Below are 27,327 nucleotides of genomic sequence, written 5' to 3'. Positions count from 1 at the left end.
GTTTGTGCCGGTGTAAGTTTGTCACCTAAATCAGATTCTATCTCAGTCTGCTCATGCTGTTGTTTAGGTTTAGGACCCGACAACGACGAGCCCTTGGGGGACACAAATGAAACAGCCTGAATGGCACACAGCTTACTTTTTGGCGAAATAATGATGGGCTTAGCAGAAACATTACAAATTCGTATGGTTACAGTGGCTGTACCCCCATCTGGCGCATACTCCACAAGCTGTGGACTGACAGGTAAACTGGTGTTTAACCCTACATTATCTCATTCTGCTATAACTGGTTGGGATACCCTTAGAGGGTCCTAACAAACCCCATGACACACACTTGTTGATCGGACTGAATACAGACTGGTCGACAGCTTGTGGCCCGAACAATACCTACCAGGCATCCAGTCTCCAACACTTTGGCTGCTTACCTCATCTACATACAACTTAATGACATTTGTCAAGACAATCATCGGAACATGGTTGTTATGGGCGGTATCTGGAACCACGAGCACAGGTGCTACAATACTTCTCCTTCCACCTGGAACCCCTAGCAAGACTTCTACATACCCGTGGTAAGGAAGGCTATCTCCTTCCACTCCACAGATATGTAATGTAAACTCTTCAAACATCTTTCAAATGGTTAATATAAAAACAATATGAAACAGTAGTGACCACTGAAACAGTGTCTAATAGACACTTGTAGTGTTTACCATTAACAATTATACTGGGCTCATTTGACTTCCTACTGAGCGTTGTGGTATCCGGGCACGCAGCAGAACGACTCCCAATCCGCCCGGTAGGGGAGGTCGTTGTTCGTTGATTAAGTCCAGACGTTCGAGTATTTGGGACAAACCGTGGGAACGGTTTCTTCAGACTTGTTCTCATTGTCTTCCAAGCGTTCCATGATCGATTTTAACTGAGCTCTGTTTTCATTACCACTAATTTCTATTGAAGTTTGTTGGACCCTTTTCGATTTACCCGGTTTTAAATGGCCTGCATTCAGCATATTTTCTTCACTGCTCGAACTTGACGTAACAGATCATTATACGAGATGTCCGAATTAAAATTATATAGCAGCCTTGAAGCTTTCATTTAGTAACCCTGTCAAGAATGTAGTTCTAAGCCTTTGTCTTTCACCCAGAGGTGCCTTTTGTTAACTTATTGAATTGTATTCTCTCACCACTAACCACCTGACTAAATGTAACTTGACTAATTTGACTAATGTCAAACCCTAGCAGCTTCACCTCGTAATGACTTTCTGATAGCATCTAAGATAGCTTTGTTAGAACATTCTTTTTCTCTCGGAAGTCAGTTAACTTCACACTTTCACAGTTGAAAACACTTTTCGGACTTAAGGACTGGTTCTAGCCCTGAAAAGAAGATGCACGCGGTAGCTGGAAATATGGCTCGCTTGAAGGAGCGGAAAGATTTGCAACAGGACTGGTATTAACCCTGAAAAGAACGGTGTACTAGGTAGATGGAAATAGGCCTCGCTTGAAAAGATTTGCAACAGGAGGGACAACAAATGAATTGTTACTCGTTGGGGTAGATTTTTTTTTTTTTTTTTTTTGATTGGTGTTTTACGCCGTACTCAAGAATATTTCACTTATACGACGGCGGCCAGCATTATGGTGGGTGGAAACCGGGCAGAGCCCGGCGGAAACCCACGACCATCCGCAGGTTGCTGGCAAACCTTCTCACGTACGGCCGGAGAGGAAGCCAGCATGAGCTGGACTTGAACTCACAGCGACCGCATTGGTGAGAGACTCCTGGGTCATTACGCTGCGCTAGCGCTTTAACCGACTGAGCCACGGAGGCCCCCCGTTGGGGTAGAGGGCATGGTCCTAGGCACGCGCGTCCGATCACGGAACGATATTGTATTTACCCGTTCTGTTTAGATAATCAACCATTTTAACCTCATCCGCATCGGGTAACTGCCTTCCAGCGATGTAGTTTCCTGTGGATTATCACAGGAATCACTGGTTACCATAGTAACTTGTACTGTTGATCTGCAAGGGAAACTAAGGAAAATATAATGAATAGATTTGGGAGAATTTTTAGGGCAAATAATGTAATTCATACAATTTTCTCACACCAGTTTATATGTCCATTGTTTACTCATATGTATTAATATTAATAAAAATATAAATGAACTATATAACTGAACTTGAGGATAGAGTTTATTTATTTATTTATTTTTTGGATTGGTGTTTTACGCCGTACTCAAGAATATTTCACTTATACGACGGCGGTCAGCATTACGGTGGGAACAAACAGGGCAGTGCTCGGGGGAAACCCACGACCATCCGTAGGTTGTTGACAGACCTTCCCATGTACTGCCGGAGAGGAAGCAAGCGTGAGCTGGACTTGAACTAAAAGCGACCGCATTGGTGAGAGACTCCTGGGTCATTACGCTGCACTAGCGCGCTAACCGACTGAGCCAAGGAGGCCCCGCCTTGAACAAGTTCACCAAATTATATTATACCGGAAACGGTTCTCAAGATATTCTGGTAATAGACAGACAGACAGACATAATTTTGACAATACAGTGAACCTTCTGGTTGAAAATGGTGAAAAACTGATAACGCAAAACGCTTAATAATCAATTTTGTTATCTTCTTGAATGCCCAGCTGTTGACCTCCTTCTTCTTGGGCCTCCTTTCAGATATATTGGAAGACAGCCAGACTGTGTCATGATCTTGATCCAGCAAGGTAAACATACCAGGTAGTCAAGCCAAGTCACCAACTGTAAACTCAAAGGCAAAACTATAGCAAGGATAAAAAGAGATAACCGCATGTCAACTCCATGTATTTGAAGTGATAACCCTATCAGAATGCAAAACTAAATGCCTTGGTGTAACGTAAAACAGAATGAACACCAATCATTGACATTGACTCACACGTGTATAAACTATCATGTAAAACAACACTCGTATTTAATACCATTAAACAGCTGAAGAAATGTGACCCACATAAACCAAAAAACTTGGCATGATTAATTTGACAATGATGTGATGGTTGTTGTGCTATGTAAAATAGAGACAAAGATAGTCAAATACAGCTATACACATATTCTGACAAACGCCACTATCATCAGGATACTCATGCTGAAGCGCGATTTTTTGCATGATGGGGAACTCCAAGAGCATATTATTAGGTAATATTTCACGAACCATGACGAAAATATAAAACAACTTACATTAGGCCAAGTATTTTACGAAAACGCTTGTTGAGTCTTACCCTACGTGCGCGTAAAACTAAAATGTTGTTGACTTGTAGCCCTGGATGACAACGTACGTCCCCATAGCTGGGTGCCCTTTAGCCCGGTAGGATGAATTGTGAAATTTCGGAAAACAGTCAAAGGCCGCCATCTACACGGCGCGCATGCGCTTCCAGGCACCTGGATACGAAACTATCCCTCCCTTCAGTTATGTTGCTTATGAAGTCCATTTGTCGTCATGTGAAGGCTGATGTTTTGACATGCGTTGTTTTGACATGCCTGACCTCCCACAAATGAAGCCGTGTAGATGGCAGCTATTTCGTAAATGAAAAAGAGGAGAGGCGGACTTTAATAAATATTTATGGATATTTACCTTTCGGAATGATCGACTTCTCGGGATTTTAACAGTCACGTGCCCTATGACCCTAACCATTCTAAAGGATGGATGGGTGACGTACGGTAGTAATCGACTGTTTTCCGAAATTTCACAATTCATCCTGCCAGGCTAAAGGGAACCCAGCCATTACTACGAGGCCCTACGAGCGTTGTCATCCAGGGCTATTGACTTGAGGTAGCTAAGTTAGGCCTAGTGTTGGACACTATCTTTCAACGCACCTGTTAATGGCTGACCTCTGCGTGTCGATCCTGGCAGATTGTTTTGTACTCCTTGATACGCGATTACAACTACTCGGTCTCCGCTTCTATGCTTCTATGCTTTGGTGAAAGCAGGAGGAAAGTTTGGATATATATTATTGCAAAATCACAAACGGTTTTAAAAATAACAACAGCAATAGTCATTTTTTTTGATAATAAAATAATTTATTCACAAGTCACGATGTACATCCATTTAGCCTTATTCAATACTATGAGCAGTATTATGGCGGATAAAATATATACTCAGTTTGACTCAGTAACCTGTTGAAACTTCTGCATACTTCCCCATCATATATATATATTTAGCCTTATTCAATACTATGAGCAGTATTATGGCGGATAAAATATATACTCAGTTTGACTCAGTAACCTGTTGAAACTTCTGCATACTTCCCCATCATATATATATATATATATATATATATATATATATATATATATATATATATATATATATATATATATATATATATATATATATATATATAGTTAATATTAGTCCATACAACATAGTTAACATCTATTAATTTGTTTTGATACACCACACCATTGCGAGCACACCACAGGGAAAACAGTATAACATGCAAACATACAGTTCGGACATTTTCACCTACATTGTCAAAATCTTATTGAATAGGCTCTCTTCATTTAAGCGCGGTATAAAATTTCATACAAAGCCAAAACACGAAGAAATTCATTAAATACTTACTGCACCATGCGGCATTTAACAAACAGATGTATCTGCGTTTTTGAGTCCTGACAGAAAACACATGAGACATTCGTGGCGATATTACGGTAATACCCTTTCCTGAACAGGCAATATATCATGAAACATCTTGAAATAGAAATTTAGCAAGTTATGAAACAGAAATGGGCAAAAAACTGTCTTCGAAATAACAGGTCAGTCTAACTGAATGCGCTTCATTACAACTCTTGGAACCTCTACAACACTTTTAATGAGCTGAGTGTAAATGAACTTAATGGTATATGGTAGCACAAGTAATGTTTGTCCCTGGTAAAACTCTTTCCATGCTGTCATGACGAACTGATAAAATGGTCGTGCATATTGAAAGTGAGGTATGTTAGGCCTGCCAAACTCTGGCCTAACATTCCGCAAAGACAGCCCTATCCAATAAATGGCGAAAGTAAGTCCAATTGGCCGCGAACCAAGAAATAAACTTCAAAATATGTCTGACAGTTAAAGCATTTTTTTTACAATCTATGTGTTGTACATTAGTCCGCCAGCACGAAGGTATAGTATACGACAGTTCTTTTCAAAGAATCGGGTTTGTTGTTACATTTGGGTACACTGAGTAACACATTTACTATGTAGACATACACACTGAGTAGTAACCATAACATAAAACCAACATCAGGAAACACTGTTTCAACCCACTACCCAATGGGGAGAGCGGCATTTTTCGAAAGACTTAGTTTTTTTCCCCATGCTTTACCATACATATCAGCCACCATAATCAGGTGCAGGACCGAATTCTCCTCAGAAACAATGGCAGGTGTATCATCTGCAAAAGCAGAAAGCTTTGCCTGTCTGTCCGTTTCTGGCATTCCCGCGCCTCTAATTAAGCTATTGTTCAAACTGCTGCAATGAATGGCTCCAATGACAATATGTAAAGTAGCGGCGAAAGGGCACTGCCTGTCGGACACCACGAGATAAGCTAAATGATTCTGTCATGTGACCATTAACAATAACACGGCTAGTTACATTTGTATACATCAGTTTTACAAAAGTCATCTAAACAAAAACGACCAGTTCAGTGTAAAATGCCTTTTCCTGATCCAAATTAATAAAACAGACCTCAAGGTCCTTTTGTTCAACACAATCTTAAATATTTCTTAACAGATGCAAATTATCGAAAATACTCCTTCCAGGAAGTTTAGTTTTGTGGGACTGTTGTGTCAGTAACGGACTTAACGGAGGTTACACAGAGGCAATTTTGTAATCCACGTTGATTGGTCTCCAATTTTAATATTGTCTGGATTGTAAGGATTTTTACAAAGGAGGTTATCAAACTAGATATCTGAGATGAGGAGAGTAATCCTGAACGAAAGCAACAACTGACGACGTATGTATACGCTTCACCAAAGATGGGACAAAACTGAATATAGAATTCCGCTAGAAGGCCGTCACTACCAGGAGAACGGTATTTAGACATACATGTATGTTTTAAAGCAAAATACACTTCATCCTCAGTTAGTATACCCTGACAGGTATCTCTGCAATTCTGTGACAACTGACAAAAAGGTACCTTGCAAATCGGTATCAGTTGTCTCCTTAGAATACAAATATTTGTAATACACACGGATACAACCAGCAATATCACTTTGCCCTGAATGAACGTTTGAGCCTTCCTTATGACATTTAATATTCTTAATCATTTTCTTTTTTGATGGCCGACCTCCCGCTTAATAAAGTACCTTGTGGGCTTTTCACCCTGATCAAAATACACCGATTTGACTCTAATTACCGCTCCATCACGGGCTAATTTGTGAAGGGCATCTATTGTTTTCTTCATTGAGTTCTTTCTCCAAATCCGCTAATTTGCACATTCTTCTGGAGGAAATAATACCATAATGTGTGCGAATAACATCCTTGCAATCACATTTAAGTTCATCCCAGCTATTAATTAAATTCCTTTCATTCATATTATCTATATTAGCGAAATGATTATTGTATACATTCTTAATTTTCCGTGGCTTAGTTGGTTACCGCGCTAGCGCAGCGTAATGACCCAGGAGTCTCTCACCAATGCGGTCGCTGTGAGTTCAAGTCCAACTCATGCTGGCTTCCTCTCCGGCCGTCTGTCAGCAACCTGCGGATGGTCGCGGGTTTCCCCCGGGCTGTGCCCGGTTTCCACCCATCATAATGCTGACCACCGTCGTATAAGTGAAATATTCTTGAGTAAAACACCAATGAAATAAATAAATAATCTTAATTTTAACAGTTAACTTCGGGTCTAACAGCGCAGGCACATCACATTTCCAGTAAAATGGACCCCAGGTGATAACATACTTAAACACGCACATCAAAGTAATTACACGAGTGGTCAGGGAACGGCACATGAAAAAGATTAGATGATATTACATAATTTTAAAGAATTGTTGGCAAATATAATCGGTGAATTCGCCTAGCCCGTCTGGTTTCTTGACCAGGAAGAACATTTCCTATCAGGGTAACACAAGAACTTCACTACCACATACCAAAATGTCTAAACTGGAGGAGAAGTCTATCTTTACAACTGCTAGGGGCATAAATGCACACAAGGTAAAGGGCAGTGTTATTATCTCCATACGGGAACCTAATTACCTTCCGTATGCTACAGTCTACGATATATCTTATAATGATCCACACCCAACAGCTTCTGTTTGTCCCAAGCGCCCATTGTGCATCACCGCGGATATTTACACCTTTTTGTGTCGTTATGATTGGCAAAATGGGTTTCTTGCAAAGAAAGGACATCAATATCGTTCTTGAATACAAAATTCTTCACCTTGCTCTTGCTAGTTAGCATTACGCAAACCATTTACATTTAATTAACCAAAACGAATTGAGCCTTGGACAGGCACTATAAATAGTAGAAGAAAGGCCGTACATACTCATTGTTCTTAATTAGTTATACGCAAATTCTTGTCCAGTCAGTCCATATAACCTTTCTTAACGTTCTTGCACGGGAAGTTAAAGATTTCCGCTTTGAAATTCCAGTCAACTTATTGTCACTGTCCTGAGATGGTGCTGGTGTCATCTACACTAATGAAACCTCCGGATCATCACGAACCACGTCATCGGACGTAACAGTGCAAATACTGTCATCCATATCAGCCAATGTAGCATCTCTTTCAGGGACGTTGGTCTTTTCCAGTTTCGCTTTTCTCTGTTGACCCATTGTCTTAAGATGTGTTTTCATCGTGATATGGCCGTAGGCGAAAGCAGAAGGAAAGTTTGGGTATATATATATTTGTTTGGGAACATAAAATAATTTATTCCAATAAACAAATACAGAGTTGACATTAAAAACATCAGCCCAATTAAAACAATAGATGTGTTTATCACAGTAGATGTGGGCTGTCGTCTTTTTACATTTATGCATGGTACATGTATTTATAACAGATCAAGTATTCCATTACAGAAAGAACTTAAGCTTTGAGTTGTCAATAGCACATATAACGTTTCCTCTGGCCCATGTTTTCCTGAAAGTTGACTTTACTGAGACGGAAGAAGTCTGACAAACTCGTGATTCAGACATGACTTAATAGGACATAACTATGCTTGCAACAGATTTCCTTTTACCTTGAAAAACAGTCCTCATTTCTAGCGCACCATACACAAAACAAACAAACTGTTATAAGGTATGTGTACATTGAATTCTCGTCCTTTGATAGCGGAACACCAAACAATTTGTGTATTAGATCCTTCTCTGAAAAGCAGGGGAAAAGCTTCCATACATCCAAAAAAGCCTTGAAAATTCAACAGTACCTGTTGTGTAACGTCGCATTCTACAAACAAATGATTCCTGGTGTCGGATTTACCACAAAAGCTACACAAATCATCTGTGCATATATTTCTTCTTAAGAGAATCTCCTTGATAGGCAGAATATTTATGAACTAATTTAAATGAAAATTTATAAGATTGTTATCCAGGAAGCCGTTGAACACTGTGCACCAAATCAGAGGCCACGGTAACATTGGTTGAGAAGCTACAACTCTCGGAGGTTCAGAAATCTTGGACAGAAAGACACTATATATAATTTTATTGGGAAACATTGCTGGAGATAACTGTTGACCATGATAAAATTCTTTCCAGGCAGACAACACAAACCTATAAAAGGCTGGAGCATTAACGAGTGCGGTAAGCTTGACCTCACAAACTCTGGCTTAACCTGGTTTGCCATTCCAAAGAACTTAAAGACATGCTGAGTACAGTGTAAAATACATTTTGGTGTTAACATAAAACATTGGCCAATATACCACAGAACAGAACAAGGCAACAGTGTTAATTATAACAGCCCGGCCCCGCATTGTAAGGTACCGGTCACCCAACATGACACATTTTTTTTACTTTCTTGAGTACACGTTCAATGATTAGATCTTCCTGGTTTTCACCAAAATATACACCACATATTTTAATGTTTTCGACAGTCCTAATGCCGGCTACAGTATCGTCACTGACCTTCCATGTACCAATAGGAAGTACCACACTTTTAGGCCACATTAAGTTTAGCCCCTGATGGTCTCCCAAATTCATGGACCAATTTAATAACATGATGAGCTGATTCTTCATCAGACACAATAATCGTAGCGTCGTCAGCATGTGCAGCAATTTTAGACTGTCTGCTTCTACCAGGCATAGGTATACCACTAATTCTTTCACACTGCCTGACAGCCTTTATAAAGGGTTCTAAAGTAAGTATGTACAGTAATGGTGATAATGCACATCCTTGTCTAACACCTCTTTCTAGAGCAAAACTGTTCAGTAACATAACCATTAACTAATACAGAGCTATTTATATCAGTATATAATAACCTCGCCCATCTGCAAAATGATGGCCAAAATTATACTTTTCTAAACAATTAAATAAGAAAGACCATTCAACCCTATCAAATGCTTTTTCTTGGTCTAAGCTAATAAAGCAAGCATCCAATTCTTTTTGACCTACATAGTCATATGTACTTCTTAATAGATGCACGTTATCTAAAATTGATCTGCCAGGAACACCAGATGTCTGGCATTTGTCTACAACACTAGCCACCACTACTTTGAGACGATTACATAAGACTCTAGACAATATCGTGTAATCTACATTTGACAGAGAGATAGGACGCCAGTTCTTTATCATATTCGAATTTTCAGTACCTTTACACAGCAATGTTATCAAACCTGACTTCTGGCTTAAGCTCAAGCAGCCCTGGCTGAAGCATTGATTTATAACCTGGGTATATGTGTCTCCAATAACTGACCAATAGTGAAGATAAAATTCACATGGCAAAACCATCACTGCCTGGGTGACTTATATTTAGACATACCTTTAAGGGCAGCAAATAATTCATCATTTGGACATAATTCCTTCACAGACACCCCTATCAGCACTGTTCAAACAGGGCAAGGAGGACAAAAACTTATTTGGGGCATCTGTGTCAACCCCTTGAGAAGAATACAAACTCTTATAATAACTGCACACACACTTAGAGAGGTCTGCTTGTTTGTCATGTATACATGATTCGTATCTATGACATTTCATAGATTTTATCATTTTCTTCTTAGAACGCACATTCACGTTGTAGAAAGTACCTCGTTGGCTTTTCATTGTCTAGAAAATGGGTAGCCTTAGTTCGAATTATTGAGACCCTTTTAACTTCTGCCTGAATGTCGTTTATAGCGGCATCAGTATAGAAATTTCATTTTTGTTCCCTACTGGGTCAGATTTCAGACTGTTCAGTTCTTGATTTAAATCCCTTAGCTTTTGCTTTGATACCTTATTTTTTCTTTCCAGATTATTCTTGAATTATCTGTTTGGCTTTGGCTTTGAAATAATGCCACTTTTCAATAATATCTACTATATACCCAGTCCCAAAAATGTCCTCGTGCAATTTCTCAATACTATGTAACAATTCTGCTTCCCCCAGCAAAAACACATTACATTTCCAATAGCTTGGACCACACACAAAGGCATTTCTAAAAGACAAATCAATAAAAATACATGAGTGGTCTGAAAAGGATAGGGGAACAAATCAGCCAATGTCTTGTTAATGAGGTAGATACATAAAATCTATCGATTCTAGATGCTGCCCTGACCCCTACACCATGTATACACTTGACAATTTGGATACAGTTTTCTGTAAACATCACAAAGGGAAAAATCATGTTTTAAACAGTTCATTTCAATTTTACCAAAGTTAATTGCTAATGGATCACCTCCATACGTGTCCCAGGTTATTGTTTTCAACAAAGTTAAAATCACCACCTAAAATTACAGGACTACTTCCAGCGATAAGTTTGTCCATATTCCGAATAAATTCATTCCTATCAACAGGCGCATTAGGTGCATATATACATATTAATTTAACCGGCGTATCATTTATGACTGCTGATATCGCCACATATCGACCCTGAGGACAGTATTGCACATGCTTAATTGTGCAATCCACAGAATATCTAACAATAATTCCGACACCACAACTCTGAGTCGAACCATAAGTCCACCTGCAATCACCAGGATATTGAGTTTTTTAGTGTCACTATAACAGGCAAAATGCGTTTCTTGTAAGATAAGTATGTCAATATTATTTTCGAATACAAAGTCTCTAACTTGGTGCTTTTTAACATCATTTCGGAGCCCATTCACATTCAGTGAAGCAACTCTTACACTGTCAAGGACAGACATGTAGATAACTAAAAGTAAGACCTTGTAATATCCTCTTCTCGAGTGCGGAAGTCACGTTTATTTGTGTTCGGATCTTTATTATGATTATACAGTGTTGACTGTGTAATTTGTTTAACACGCTGACCTCACCTGACCGACAAGGTCGTCAAGGACTCTAAACTGAAGTTTTCAGTTTTGCAAAGGACGTTCGTTCTGCCACAAGGTGACATTACTCTACGTCTCTGAACGGCTCGTTTGTGAGCTTCTGCGGGAGCTGTGACTGATCTAAAGTGGATTATACCTCCATGCCTGTATTTAGCCTGTGTTGTGCTCTGCGGGTGTGACGTCATTCAAAGGCTTGACTGTTCCAGTTCTGTGTAACCTGTGTACTGTGTTCGCGTTCGCTATCCTGGCGAAGTACCTGTCTAGGACAATTTGTGACTTGTGTGAATTGTGTGTTTATCCCATGGTCTTTACGTTGGATCTCCTGGAACACGTTCCTTGGGATGAAAAGGTGAACTGGAAACTTTTAAAGACCGGTAATACTGATATGTATGTTTTTTATGTTGTTGTTGTTGAACTGTCTGTAAAACTGTACGTCTCATTTTATATATAAAGCATTGTTTACATTGTAATATTGAGTCACTGAGTCTGTTTTCTGTTGCTGTTTTCAATACCGTAACAGAAATTGGGGGGCCTGTCCGGGATCTGATTGTTTCCCTTTGGTTTTGCACCGGATATTTGAAGTTAAACACAAGTGAGAAGCGATTGCTTAATTTTAACGGTGAATGATTCAGTGGCTAAATATTTACAATGGGAGATTTTGATCCTAAACAGTTTGTTAATGCGCCCGATCAGGATGTTTTTGAGAGTTTAAAGAAGGAAGACTTGGTTAAGTTAGGGACATTTTTAGGTTTGTCCATAAAGTCTTCATGGAGGAAAAGAGATATGCAGCATACTTTGTTTAAACATTTAGTGGAGATAGGGAAGTTTGATAGTTCTGCATTATCTGAGTATGAGTTCGAGAGTCAGTCTGATGCCGAGCTTAAGTTTAAGCAGTTAGAGTTAGAAAAGTTGAGATTGGAGAAAGAGGAAAGAGAGAAAGAGAGGGAACATGAGATAGAAAAGTTGAAAATGGAGAAAGAGGAAAGAGAGAAAGAAAGAGAGAGGGAAGTGCAGAGAGAGGAAAGAGAGAGAGAGGGAAGTGCAGAGAGAGGAAAAAGAGAGAGAGAGGGAAGTGCAGAGAGAGGAGAGAGAGAGGCAAGAAAGAGAGAGGGAAAGAGAATTGGAGTTCCAAATGAAAAAGTTAGAGGTAGAGAGAGATGGGAAACCGGGTCCTTCCGGTAGACAGGATGCAGGATTTGATGTGACCAAATACATTCGGTTAGTTCCATCCTTTCAGGAAAAAGAGGTGGATAAATATTTTCTGCATTTTGAAAAAATTGCAAATAGTTTGAAGTGGCCCAAAGAGTTCTGGACTATGTTATTACAGAGTGTGCTAATTGGAAAGGCCAGGGAAATTTACACTCAGTTAAGTGTAGAGAATGCTTCCAATTATGACTATGTGAAAGAGGTAATTTTGAAGGGTTATGAATTGGTGCCTGAAGCTTACCGCCGAAATTTCGTAACTATGAAAAAGGTAGAGATCAGACATACGTTGAGTTTGGTCGAGCTAAGGAGCAGTTGTTTGATCGCTGGTGTACAGCCAAGAAAATAGGCAGGGATTTTGAAAGTTTGCGTCAGCTCGTGCTGGTAGAAGAGTTCAAGCGTTGTATTCATAATTATGTAAAGGTGTTCGTTGATGAGCAGAAGGCGAGTACACTTGAAGAGGCAGCCAGTTTAGCTGATGATTATTCCTTGACACGTAAGGTTACATACACGGGTAAGCCATTTAATTCATTTATACGTAGAAATACCCAGTCACATGCAACAGGTAGAGGTAGCTCTATACAGAAGAGTTCTACACCAGGCTCCAATGGTTCTACAGCTCATGGTTCACGTAGTTCAGATTGGAATGGTAGTCCTCGAAATAGGGTCACTTGTAATTTTTGCAAGCGGGTAGGTCACGTGATGAGTGAATGTTACAAGTTGAAAAGGATACGGGAAGCTCAGAATGAGTCTAAGCCCACAGGTCTTTGTGTTGCAATGCACAAAACATTGCCGGAAGTTACATCAGCAGTTAAAAGCAGATCTGAGTTAGCTGATACGGGATTGGATAAGATTCCCAAATGCTCTATGGATAGCTTCGCTCCGTTTATCAATTCTGGTTCAGTGTCGCTTAGAAGCGACATGTCTTGTGCTACCCCTATAAAGATATTAAGGGATACTGGGGCATCTCAGACTCTGTTGTTGATGAATACTCTGCCCTTTTCTGAAGAGTCATACTCTGGGGTTCGTGCCCTTATTAGAGGTGTAGAGTCTAGTGACTTTGTCAGTGTTCCCCTTCATGATATTTATTTGTCATCAGATTTGATATCTGGACCTGTCAGGGTAGGCATTAAGCCTTCATTACCTTTTGAGGGTATTCATTTGTTGTTGGGAAATGACTTGGCACATGATAAAGTTACTGTTGATCCCTTAATGGTTGATAAGCCTTCTCTGAATTCAGTCACAGAGCCAGTTGAAAGCGAGATAGCGGGTTTATATCCGTCCTGTGTTGTTACAAGAGCTATGTCTAGAAAAGTCAGTACAGACCAGGGTAGTACTGTTGATTTGAGTGAGACTTTTCTCAACAACATGTTGGATGGAGATTCTTCCAAATTAGACAGCCAGCAGGAAGTAGATACTAATTTTGTTAGTGGTGATCAGCCATTTTGTAGGACTGAGTTGATTGCTGAACAACACAGTGATCCAAGTATTTCTTGCTTGTTTAATGATGCAGCTAAAGATGGTGAATCTTTACCTGACCCATGCTACTACTATGTCAAGTCTGGCATATTGATGCGGCAGTGGAGACCTCCCGATGTTTCGTTGGAGGATGAATGGGCAGTTAAGCATCAGGTAGTTGTGCCCAAGTCTTATCGTAAAGACATACTGACTATAGCGCATGAAACGCCGTTAGCAGGTCATTTAGGTGTTAATAAGACCTATCATAAGATTCTCAGTCATTTTTATTGGCCAGGAATAAGGAAAGATGTTACTGAATTTTGCAGGTCTTGTCATGCATGTCAGTTAGTGGGGAAACCTAACCAGACAATCCCCAAGGCAGCCTTGAGGCCTATTCCTGCAATTGGTGAGCCATTCAGTAGAATCTTAATAGATTGTGTTGGTCCGCTACCTAAGACAAAGTCTGGAAATCAGTATATGTTAACCATAATGTGTACTTCAACTCGTTTCCGTGAGGCAATTCCGCTAAGGAATATTACTGCCAAGACTGTAATTAAGGCTTTAGTTAAGTTCTTCACCATGTTTGGTCTGCCTAAGTCAGTACAGTCAGACCAGGGTTCAAATTTCATGTCTGGTGTGTTCCAACAAGTTATGCATGAGCTAGGTATTAGCCAGTATAAATCCTCAGCTTATCACCTACAAAGTCAAGGAGCACTAGAGAGATTCCATCAGACACTGAAAAGTATGATAAGAACTTACTGCTTTGAGACAGGGAAAGATTGGGACGAGGGTGTACCTTTGTTAATGTTTGCTGTAAGAGAGTCTGTACAAGAGTCACTTAGATTTAGTCCATTTGAGCTTGTGTTTGGTCATACTGTGCGTGGTCTACTACAGTTGTTCAAGGAAAAGTTTGTGTCTGGTGATAGTGACAATGTTAACCTATTACAGTATGTGTCAAGTTTTCGTACTAAGCTCAACAGAGTATGTGAGTTAGCCAGAGAGAATCTTACAGCTTCTCAGAAGAGTATGAAAACTAAGAATGACAAAGAGACAGTAAGACGCAGATTTGAAGTTGGTCAGAAAGTACTGGCCTTACTTCCAGTTAGTGGTAAGCCACTTGAAGCTCGTTATTTTGGACCTTATGTAGTAGACAAGAGGCTAAGTGATCTTAATTATGTTATTTTCACTCCTGATCGGCGCAAATCTAGACAACTTTGTCACATTAACATGTTAAAGCCACATGTAGACAGAGATAGCACTGATCTCAATGTTGTACATCCTAGTGGAGTTGTTACCTCTAACTTATGCCCTGATTCAGCTGTTAGGGTTGATCAAGATTTTGACTTAAGGTTCCGGTCAGCCAAACTCCAGAATTCAAGTATTCTTGAGAACATTGATTCTGTGTTGGGTCATCTGGAATATCAGCAACGCCAGCAGTTGAAGGATTTGGTTCGTCGATATGAACATTTGTTCCCTGATGTTCCAACCAGGACTGAATCCATCTACCATGATGTTGAAGTTGGAGATTCCAAGCCAATTAAACAGCACCCATACAGACTGAACCCAACTAAAACTGAATACTTGAGAAAAGAAGTTCAGTATTTACTGGAAAATGATCTGGTCGAGCCCAGTAACAGTAACTGGAGTTCACCTTGTATTCTTGTGCCAAAACCAGATGGGACGTACCGTATGTGTACAGACTATCGCAAAGTGAATGCCGTCACTAAAGCAGACAACTTTCCCATTCCAAGGATCGACGACTGTATCGATGCCGTGGGAAAGTCCAACGTTGTCTCCAAGTTTGACCTATTGAAAGGATTTTGGCAAGTACCGCTCACGCAGCGTGCTCGTGAGGTGTCAGCGTTTGCTACCCCAGATGGTTTATACCAGTACAAAGTCATGCCCTTTGGGATGAAGAACAGCCCTGCCACCTTTCAACGACTTGTGAACAACGTTACATCAGGCCTTAAAGGGTGTCGTGTTTACATCGACGATGTAATTATATTCAGTGACACTTGGGAGGAACATTTAAATATCATGGAGGCATTATTTGCGAGACTGTCCCAAGCCAATCTTACAGTAAATTTGGCCAAGTGTGAGTTTGGTTGTGCTTTTGTCACATATCTAGGGCATGTTGTCGGACAGGGTCAGGTAAAACCTGTTAATTCTAAAATCAGTGCTTTCTCTTGTTTTCCAGTGCCAAGTTGTAAGAGAGAGTTAAAGCGTTTTTTTGGCATGGCAGGTTATTATCGAAAGTTCTGTAGGAACTTTTCATTTGTTAGTGAGCCATTAACTCAGCTGTTAAAGAAAGGTGCTAAATTCTTGTGGTCCATTGAGTGTCAGAGATCTTTTGATAGATTAAAGGCCATGCTAAGCAGCGGCCCCATACTTGTAGCACCTGATTTTAATTTACCATTTAAGCTAGCTGTTGATGCTAGTGATATATCTGCTGGGGCAGTTTTGTTACAAGAAAATGAAACAGATCACGTTGATCACCCTGTATGTTTTTTTTCTCGCAAATTTGACAAGTGCCAGAGAAATTATTCAACAATAGAAAAGGAATGTCTGTCCTTGATTCTAGCATTACAGCATTTTGAAATATATGTGACTTCGTCAAGTTACCCCATTGTTGTGTATACAGATCACAATCCCTTAACCTTCTTGCACAAACTAAAAGGTAAAAACCGAAGATTGTTACGGTGGAGTTTGCTTTTGCAAGAATTTAATCTAGAGATTAGACACATAAAAGGGAAAGATAATGTGATTGCTGATTGTTTGTCACGTGTCTAGTTGGTTTTCTGCAGCTTTGTTTTTAAAGACTGTGGTAAACGTTATTATTATTCATAATTATGAATATGTTAAAGAAAGTTTTATGCAAAAACTTTCTTTCCCTGAAGGGTGGGGGTGTTATGTATGACTATTTAACGTCTTCATGTACTGTTAGTCTGCGGACCTTTGTGAAAGCATAACAGGCCCTGTTATATATGTACAGCGCGGACCTGGCCGAAAGCACCTTGTTCTATGCTCTGTTTTTTTAACTGGCTGTTCATTGGCTGTTAAGCTCTGTGTTTAAAAATAGTTGAATCCACCTGGCACGTATATCAGCCGTTTTCTGTGCAGAGGGGAGGTATTTTGCTGCATCCACTGGGAGCGAGGAGAGTGTGCGACGCTCTCGTATCGAGTCCATTGTATTTATATGAGCTGGTGATGCCAGTTTCATTTGGGAGGACAGATTTTTAGGCCGGCACCGTTTGTGTACCACAGTTGTACTGATGTCTGGTTTATGTGAATTTCTGCGGAAGTCACGTTTATTGGTGTTCGGATCTTTATTATGATTATACAGTGTTGACTGTGTAATTTGTTTAACACGCTGACCTCACCTGACCGACAAGGTCGTCAAGGACTCTAAACTGAAGTTTTCAGTTTTGCAAAGGACGTTCGTTCTGCCACAAGGTGACATTACTCTACGTCTCTGAACGGCTCGTTTGTGAGCTTCTGCGGGAGCTGTGACTGATCTAAAGTGGATTATACCTCCATGCCTGTATTTAGCCTGTGTTGTGCTCTGCGGGTGTGACGTCATTCAAAGGCTTGACTGTTCCAGTTCTGTGTAACCTGTGTACTGTGTTCGCGTTCGCTATCCTGGCGAAGTACCTGTCTAGGACAATTTGTGACTTGTGTGTTTATCCCATGGTCTTTACGTTGGATCTCCTGGAACACGTTCCTTGGGATGAAAAGGTGAACTGGAAACTTTTAAAGACCGGTAATACTGATATGTATGTTTTTTATGTTGTTGTTGTTGAACTGTCTGTAAAACTATACGTCTCATTTTATATATAAAGCATTGTTTACATTGTAATATTGAGTCACTGAGTCTGTTTTCTGTTGCTGTTTTCAATACCGTAACACACTAGTAAGTGCATCACGTTCCTCCAGTTTTCGCTTTTTCTGTTCCGGTCCTGACTGCAGAAAACAAACTTCACTTACCCCAGCTTCGGTGAACGCCACGGTGCAGTCAGCCTGCACTACCTCCTGCTCTGCCTCAGTCTCTCTGCCTGCCGCTATCAGACAGCCTTCTCGCTCACCGTCCTCGTCGGATAAGCTTTCAGCCGAGTCAGTGCCAACACTGTCCCCCTCCTCCTCTCCCCCCTCGGACTCACTGGTAACGGACTCCCCCTCCACATCTACCTCGCCCTCCTGATCGCCGTTATGTTCCATGCGAACAACAAAAACTTTTAAAGTTCGGCACGTACCTGGTCTTATGGCACCGAAACCTGTACACTCGTATGCCTCTCCTTACATGAGCGATCTCAACTTGGGAAAACTTAGGTTTGTTTACACTGAAGCATGTCCCGTAAGGCTGTAACGCCGCCGCTATTATGTCATCGGACATTTCGTCCGGGGCCCAGTGCACAGTTAAATTCATGTAGATCGAGCTCGCCGGCACAATGCTCCACATAGTATTGCCCATAACAAAATTCCCTTTACTCAACAACCTGTTATGAGCAGGCTGGGTGGCCACACGAACGTAGAACATTTTTTTCAAATAATTCTTCTGGAAGCTGACTAATTCTGCCTTTATGTCAATCAAGTCAGACAACACACCAAAAAAGTCTCTCTGAACAGCGCTAGAAAAACTGGCATTACTCTGCGTGGAAATCGCTACCGACAAGGTTCGATCAGGTTTCGTTGCAGGGTTGTACGACACAGGTTTCGACATCCTTACAGAATTAGGGCTACACCCAAAACAATCTTTACCTGCAACAAGCTCAGTACAATTCCGGCACACTGCAGCTGCCCCGAAAGAAATTCCTCACGTTGTTGTTGTACTCAGTATTTGCCAGGAGCTTGTAAAACACGTCTGCACTCTCAGGACACCAAGTTACTCTCTCCTCAGTGATTTGCTTGCACTCAAAGCAAAAAGACAAGAGCCTACAGGACTCGGTGTTCCCAGGCAGTCACCCATCCAAGTACTGACCAAGCTCGACGTTGCTTAACTTGGGTGATCGGACGAGAACCGGTGTTTTCAACGTGATATGGCCGTAGGCGAAGGCAGAAGTAAAAATTGAGTAGGCCTATATTTTATTGGAAAATCACAAAACTTTAAAACATGCCAACAGTAATTGTAAAAGTTCTCTCAGTGATTTGTTTGCACTGGAAGCAAAATGACAACAGCCTACAGCACTGGGTGTTCCAAGGCAGTCACAAATTCATGTACTAATCAAGCTCGACGTTGCTTAATTTCTTTGATCGGACGAGAACCGTTGTTTTTAACGTGATATGGCCGTAATCAAAAGCTATTAAAAAGTTTGAGGGTATATCATGGAAAATTGAAAAGAGGTTTAAAAGCGGTCAACAGCAATGGTAAGAGTTCACTCAGTGATTTGCCTGCACTGGAAGCAAAATGACAACAGCCTACAGCACTCGGTGTTCCCAGGCGGTCACCCATCCAAGTACTGACTAAACTCGACATTGCTTAACCTCGGTGATCCGACGAGAACCGGTGTTTTCAACGTGATATGGCCGTAGGAGAAAGCAGATGGGAAGATTGATAATATTTTTTTCGAAATTGACAAAAAGTTTAAAACATGCCAACAGTAATTGTAAAAGTTCTCTCAGTGATTTGCTTGCACTGCAAGGAAAATGACAACAGCCTACAGCACTCGGTGTTCCCAGGAAGTCAAAAATTCAAGTACTGTTCAAGCTCAACGTTGCTTAACTTCGGTGATCGGACGAGAACCGGTGTTTTCAACGTGATATGGCCGAAGGTAAAAGAAAAAGGGAAGATTGAGTATATTTTTTTGGAAATTGACAGAAAGTTTAAAACATGCCAACAGTAATTGTAAAAGTTCTCTCAGTGATTTGTTTGCACTGGAAGCAAAATGACCACACCCTACAGCACTGGGTGTTCCCAGGCAGTCACAAATTCAAGTACTCTTCAAGCTCGACGTTGCTTAACTTGGGTGATCGGACGAGAACCGGTGTTTTCAATGTAAAATGGCCCCGGAAAAAGGTGAATAAAAAGTTTAAGTGTATATTATTGCAAAAGGACAAAAGGTTTTTTTTTTTGAAAATTGTTGAATTTATTACCAGATTGTCATCAAATACAAAAGATTTAACATTACCCGGCTATCACAAACTTTTGAAATCACAAGGCAGTCTTAATTAAAATAAAATATCGCAGAAAAGATGACTGCTTTGTGAATAGAACAATTGCACATTAGCTGCTCATTTCAATAAATACACAAATTTATCATTCCGTAATGTACAGAAGACTTTGTTTATACACCAGATTTTCTCGAATGATGGCCTGTCTAGCCGAAAAAAGTCAACATGAATACGGGTTTTAATTATTCCTTTGGCAGCCTTAAGAATAGCAACAGCATCCCTGCTCTTTTTCTGAAATATTATGTCGTTGCGTGCACACCAAATACTAAACTGAAGAACACATATGACATACACCATCACCGCTCTGACTTCCTGGTTAAAGGTGGAACTGAATACCTTGTAAATTAATGTTTCCGAGTCCATATTTGGTAGGTAGTTCGCAAACAAAACAAATATCCGGTTAATGTCATTAAACACATCCTGAACGATTTTACATTGTACAAACAAATGTTGCCGAGTTTCAGACAGGGAGCAAAAAACACACAAGTCATCGGTGGCTACATTTCTCCTAAGAAGTTTTTCCTTAACGGGCAAAATGTCATGAACCAACTTGTAACTGAAGTTGACCAAATTGTGGTCTAAGAATTGATGAAAAACAGTTTTCCATATTCTAACCCAGTCCAAATGCGGCATAGACACCATTGCTCTTGGACAATGTACTATTTTTGTCACAAAATATTCATAAATATACCTGCTTTAACACAATGTTACAGGTTGCTGTACACCTGTGGTAAATTCTCTCCAGGCGCTCAAGGCCAGTCTATGAAATGGTGGAATGTTTTCAGAATGTGGAACATTGGAACGACAGAATTCACGACAAACATGCCTTAAGGGTAAACCCAACCAATAGATGGCAAAGTATTTCCATTCCGCTGTTGTTCCATGAATTAATTTTAAAACATGCCGAGTAACAAGTGCTTTTATTTTACATTCTATATTATGTACGTTTAGACCTCCATTCCCTATTTTATTATGTGCGACAACTCTCTTCAAAATTTCGGGCTTGTTATCCCACAAAAATCTGAACACAGTTTGGGAACATTGATTGACACATTTAGGTGGCAACAGAGTACACTGTGCAGAAAACCATAAGACAGCTAAAGCAACTGTATTAATTAAGACAGACCTCCCCCGTAGGGTCAAATATCTTCCATTCCATGCTGATACATGTTTCTTTACCTTACTTAAAACACGCTCAGAATTGAGTTCTGTTTGATCTGGTCCAAAAAATACCCCACAAATTTTCTTTGAGTTTGTAGTGATGTTAAGCCCACCACTGTGCACGTTAGTTTCGTCCCAGTTACCAATAGGAAGAACCGTGCTTTTCAACAAGTTGAGTTTTACTCCTGAGGCTTTTCCATAACTTTCTGCTAGTTTAATTACATGCGGAACAGAACTCTCTTCAGATAAAATTGCAGTCGTATCATCTGCAAATGCCGACACTCTTGTTTCCTTATTTGTGCCGGATAACCGTACACCATTAATTTCGTCATTGTTTCTAATGGCGGCTATAAAGGGCTCTAAGGACAACACATAACAATAATGGTGACAAAGAACAACCCTGTCGGGCACCTCGACTCTTCTGTTATGTGTCCGTTCACAATTACACTACTTGTAATGTCAGTATATAACAGTTGCACCCACTTACAAAAGTCGGGTCCGAAGTTAAATTTCTCTAAACATTTGAACAAAAATGACCAGTCTGCTCTGTCAAAGGCTTTCTCCTGGTCTAAGTTAAGAAAGCATCCTTTTAAATCTTTTTGTTCAACATAATCATATGTATTTCGTAATATGTGAAGGTTGTCAAAAATACTTCGGCCTGGTATTCCACATGTCTGATTCTGAAGTACAATTGTATCGATCACATTTTTTAACCGATTGCACAAAGCTTTAGAAACAATCTTATAATCTACATTTAGTAAGCTAATTGGCCTCCAGTTTATTATGCTTTCGACATTGTCGGGGTCCTTACATAATAGTGTGATTAACCCAGAACGCTGTGAATTACTTAATCTACCCAAGTTAAAACAGTAATTAACTACATCCGTAAACACACCCGAAAACAGGGGCCAAAGTTGTACATAAAACTCTGCTGGCAAACCGTCGCATCCCGGCGAACGGTTTTTAGACATATTTTTTACTGCAAAAAACAACTCCTGTTCAGTCAAAAGGCCTTCGCAGGCAGTTTTACAATCGTCATTTAACATCGGAAGCGATGACAAGAACTCATCTTGAATGGAGGAGTCAGTATCTTGTTCAGTATACAATTTCATATAATACGACCTTATACACTTAGCAATACCTTCCTGAGATTCATGGGATATTGAAGAATCACTATGACAAGTAATACTTTTGATCATCTTCTTTCTGCCCCTGCCAGCTTCTCGTCTAATGAAATATTTGGTTGGTTTTTCTCCCTGATCAAAATGAACAGCTTTAGCACGGATAACCGCTCCCGCATGATTCGACTTATAAAGGGCATTTAGAGTCTTTTCACAATGTCAATACGCTCACAGTTAATGATTTGACTAGATTTCAACGCATTTAATTCTTGTTCAAGTACCAACAAATCACGTTTTTTGTTCATAGATTTCTCCTTACAGTAACTCCGAATTCTGTCTTTACATTCCCTTTTAAATGTCTCCCATCTGTCTATTAGATCTGCATGACCGGTTGTACAGACAGAGAAAATATCATGGAAGACGGATTTAATATCATCAACAAGCTCCGTGTCATTTAACACAGAAGTATTACACTTCCAGTAGAACGGCCCCCATGAAATGACATCTTCAAAAGAAATATCAAAAAACAAACACGATTGATCGGAGAAAGACACATGTACAGCATCACACTGGGTTACATACTTAAACACAGCGTTAGGGATATAAAATCTATCCAATGTACTGGCACACTGGCGCCTAGACCACGTGTAACAATTCTTATTCCGATGCAGTTTCCGAAAATTATCACAAATACCAAAATCTCTTTTCAAATTATTAATTTCGTCCACTCCATCATTCCTTCCATTAGTGGCACAGCCAGCTCTATCTAATTCAATGCTCTCGACACAATTAAAATCCCCACCCATAATAACCAACTCACTGCCCTGCATCACATTATCTAGATTAGAAATAAACTCTTTTCTTTCCTTTGGATTATTAGGGGCATATACACAAACAAGGTTTAAAGCAGTGATGTTGAGCTCAACCCTAAGGCTTATGTAGCGACCGTTAGGGCACCTCTGTATTTTCCGTATAAAGCAGTCTACCGTATACCTAATAATTATTCCCACCCCACAACTTCGATTGGACCCATACGCCCACCTTGCATCGCCCGGGATTTGCAAATATTTAGTGTCATTATAGTTTTCGAAGTGTGTTTCCTGTAAGAATAGTACATCAATTCCTGTATCGAAAAATAATTGCTTGACATGTTCTTGTTTAGACGGATCCCGTAAACCATTAATGTTTAAAGTCCCAAAACGAATATTATTTAAGCTCATTATACAAATAAGTAAAGGTAGAGCGTACATACCCATTGTGGTCAAATAAGAGAGTCCTAATTACGCTACAAATCATTTGTCTCTTTTCATTCGCTGCCTCGCAGGAGAAGCAAGTGATTTTCTTTTCCTGTATTCCAGAAGCATGGTGTCCCCCTCCTGAGATGGAGTCGGCGTCATACAGTCTGACGACTGATCGGCATCAACACCATCATAATCAGTAGGATGGGAACTGGGCGGGATAAATGACGCTGCCTCTTCGGCTGTACTGCCATTGTCCAACTTAGCTCGCTTTTCCTCGACTGGGACTGGTGAACGCATGTCGGGAGCGTGCACGTCAGCCACGACCACAGTCTTCACTCTCAGGACAGCTGATGACGTTTCATTATCACCAACATCCACTTCTTCGGTGTTCTTAGTATTCTCCCGGACGTCCATCTCCTTATCAGACTCGCTGTTGTCGCTGACGTCATCATCGGCGCTGTCGTCACCATTCCCGTCGATTTCGTCTTCGTTCTCGTCGTTGTCTTGAACCAGTTCCATAGCAGGTGCGTTGAATGGGTCATCATTTTCGCTGACGTCAACATCAACGTCATCTTGTTTAACGGCGTCTTCCTTATTATACTGGCGCATAGTCGGTAGGTTTCCCTTAACTCGCGCCGCGTACGACATTGCTCTCGCACAACAGTCTCTGACCGTATGAAGCCCCGAAACACATTCGGCATGGATCTGTACAGTCCTTCTCTGTATGAGGATTCTCATGGGGGGGGGGGGGGGGGGGGGAGAAACCGTCGCAGTTAGAACACCACAGTGCCCTACACTCTGCCCTGCCGCCTTGTGTGATTTTTGGCCACACTTCCGACATTCATAGGTTTGCCCGGGGTAGGTAAACATAACAATATCGCCACCGAAATTAATAAAATTTGGTACATAACGAACTTTGTGACACCTAAATCTGTAAATCCGAATACCTGTCCGAACATGTGAGAGCTCCAGGTCTGAAAATCTGGGTTTCGTCACACCCAGGCATTCACCATAGGGTTTCAAAGCTGCCTCAATAGTGTCATCTGACATTTCATCCGGTGCCCAGTGGGCCGTCAGATTCAGGTAAACTGACGACGCGGGCATAATGGACCACGTCGTTCCATTTATAACAACATTGGATTTACTCACTAGGGCATTATGCCCAGCCACTGTAGACACGCGGAGATAGAAGTGTTTCTTTAAATAATTCTTCTGAAAACTTATTAGCTCTGTCTTGATATTTAACACACTTGACAGAAAAGGGAAAAAAGTCCCTTTGGACAGCCGTAGAAAATGCCGGGCTGCTTCGTGTAAAGATTGACACAGACAAAGTTCTGCTTGGCCTGTTTACAGGCGAGAACGACACGGGCTTGGACATACCTGATCCAACGGGGCACACACCCTTCACCAAACAGTAACCACTGGCCAAACTCAAGCTCTGTGGGCACCCAGTTCATCAAAAAATCAGTTTCAAAAACAAGCGTTGTTGTGGCACAAATGTGTAAACAGCAGAGAATAACCGACACGTCCGTTCACTTCGCCGTCTAGCACCTCTCTCCCCACGCGGGCTCTTGTCTATTGGGACTTAAGTCCAACGCCTTAACCACTCGGCCACCGTACTATACTATCAACATCATGCAACTTCATGTCAGTTAATTTGTACACGATTGGAGTTTTAACACGTAACGAGGATAAATAAAAAAATAAAGAAACCGAAGTTCCGTCGAGCCGGAATCGAACCAGCGACCTAAGGATATCAACTTTCATTTCCGCTACAGTCCTCCGCTCTACCAACTGAGCTATCGACGGATCGCTTTCGGTTCGTGCTAAATATTTGACGCAAGAACAGGGATTCATGAAAATGAAAATCCATGTCAAGGAAAAACAATCCGTTCGTATTTCTTTGACAGTAATATGCAAACAAAGCCATCTGTTTTCTCTCAGAAATGACAACTAAACATTCCTTTCTTTGGACCAAAAAACATTTTCAAAGAAAAGACTGTAATTCTATGAAATCAATGCACAGTCTCACAAAACAAACCACTTTACAAAGCTAAATCTTGTAATAGTTTCTATAAAAAATAAGTATTTTACTTTATTTGGGGCACATTTATTTCATACAAATGAATGTAATACTTGTGACAATGTATCATACAATGACAAACTTGTCGTTCCGCAAGATAATGACTGTCTTCTAATCAGTTCAAAACATGTTGTAATTTTTGATCAAAACCTGTACATAGTACATTAGCCTATAAATACACCGATGGTTTGCAAAATCCTTCTCCACTAAGTCAAATAAAATAGGCAGGAATTGTTATTTCCAATAACTGATTTGACCTCAACAGCGATTTTCTTAACCTATCGGTATGTTTCTTCTCACGGTCCACCTCACATTAAGGACACTACACAGAAAACTGTATGACGTTAAACAAAGTACAGAGAGCTGCGTCGCTTTCCTCACTCAGGTTGAAAGTAGAGAAAATTCCTACAGTGAATCTTTAATCAAAATGAAACAAATAAGTACGGGTGGGGTTCGAACCCACGCGGACTCTTGTCCATTGGAACTTAAATCCAACGCCTTAACCACTCCACCACCGTTCTATACTATCAACATCTTGCAACCTTATGTCAGTGAATTTGCACACGATTGGAGTTTTAATACGCACTGGAAGCAAAACGACAACAGCCTACAGCACTCGGTGTTCCCAGGCGGTTACCCATCCAAGTACTGACTAAATTCGACGTTGCTTAACTTCGGTGATCGGACGAGAACCGGCGTTTTCAACGTGATATGGCCGTAGGCGAAGGCAGAAGTAAAAATTGAGTATATTTTATTGGAAAATCACAAGAAATTTAAAACATGCCATCAGCAATTGTAAAAGTTCTCTCAGTGATTTGTTTGCACTGGAAGGAAAATGACTACAGCCTACAGCACTCGGTGTTCCCAGGCAAACACAAATTCAAGTACTAATCAAGCTCGACGTTGCTTAACTTCGGTGATGGGGCGAGAACCGGTGTTCTCAACGTGATATGGCCCTGGATTTTTTTTTTTTTTTTTTTTTTTTGATTGGTGTTTTACGCCGTACTCAAGAATATTTCACTTATACGACGGCGGCCAGCATTATGGTGGGTGGAAACCGGGCAGAGCCCGGGGGAAACCCACGACCATCCGCAGGTTGCTGACAGACCTTCTCACGTACGGCCGGAGAGGAAGCCAGCATGAGCTGGACTTGAACTCACAGCGACCGCATTGGTGAGAGACTCCTGGGTCATTACGCTGCGCTAGCGCTTTAACCGACTGAGCCACGGAGGCCCCCGATATGGCCCTGGGCAAAAGCTGATTAAAAGTTTGAGTGTATATTATTGCAAAAGGACAAGAGGTTTAAAAACTGCCAAAAGCAATGGTGAAAGTTCTCTCAGTGATTTGCTTGCACTTGAAGCAAAGTGACAACAGGCTACAGCACTTGGGGTTCCCAGGTGGTCACCCATCCAAGTACTGACCAAGCTCGACGTTGCTTAACTTGGTGTTTTCAACGTGATATGGCCGTAGGCCAAAGCATAAGGA

The 27,327-nt window shown here is 40.7% G+C and overlaps 4 non-coding genes and 4 pseudogenes across 4 annotated transcripts; all 8 read right to left on the bottom strand.

The window, feature by feature from the left end:
- Positions 1-18,997: 18,997 nt before the first annotated feature.
- Positions 18,998-19,116, bottom strand: LOC135469418 (5S ribosomal RNA). Its single transcript, XR_010444326.1, has one exon. It is a non-coding gene; the product is annotated as a 5S ribosomal RNA (ribosomal RNA).
- Positions 19,117-19,480: 364 nt separating this feature from the next.
- LOC135469423 (5S ribosomal RNA) lies at positions 19,481-19,599 on the bottom strand. The gene has a single exon (XR_010444331.1). It is a non-coding gene; the product is annotated as a 5S ribosomal RNA (ribosomal RNA).
- Positions 19,600-19,719: 120 nt separating this feature from the next.
- On the bottom strand, positions 19,720-19,838 carry LOC135469426 (uncharacterized; annotated as a pseudogene).
- A 120-nt stretch (positions 19,839-19,958) lies between these two features.
- LOC135469455 (uncharacterized) lies at positions 19,959-20,077 on the bottom strand (annotated as a pseudogene).
- Positions 20,078-25,478: 5,401 nt separating this feature from the next.
- Trnay-gua (transfer RNA tyrosine (anticodon GUA)) lies at positions 25,479-25,568 on the bottom strand. Its single transcript is given in 2 exon segments — positions 25,479-25,514; positions 25,532-25,568. It is a non-coding gene; the product is annotated as a tRNA-Tyr (tRNA).
- An 878-nt stretch (positions 25,569-26,446) lies between these two features.
- LOC135469417 (5S ribosomal RNA) lies at positions 26,447-26,565 on the bottom strand. Its single transcript, XR_010444325.1, has one exon. It is a non-coding gene; the product is annotated as a 5S ribosomal RNA (ribosomal RNA).
- Positions 26,566-26,685: 120 nt separating this feature from the next.
- LOC135469452 (uncharacterized) lies at positions 26,686-26,804 on the bottom strand (annotated as a pseudogene).
- Positions 26,805-27,214: 410 nt separating this feature from the next.
- Positions 27,215-27,314, bottom strand: LOC135469440 (uncharacterized; annotated as a pseudogene).
- Between the last annotated feature and the right edge of the window lie 13 nt (positions 27,315-27,327).

Source organism: Liolophura sinensis, chromosome 6 (assembly GCF_032854445.1).
Source record: "Liolophura sinensis isolate JHLJ2023 chromosome 6, CUHK_Ljap_v2, whole genome shotgun sequence".
Lineage (NCBI taxonomy): Eukaryota > Metazoa > Mollusca > Polyplacophora > Chitonida > Chitonidae > Liolophura > Liolophura sinensis.
The sequence above is the reverse complement of the archived record's forward strand: the minus strand, read 5'-3'. Positions and strand labels throughout refer to the sequence as shown.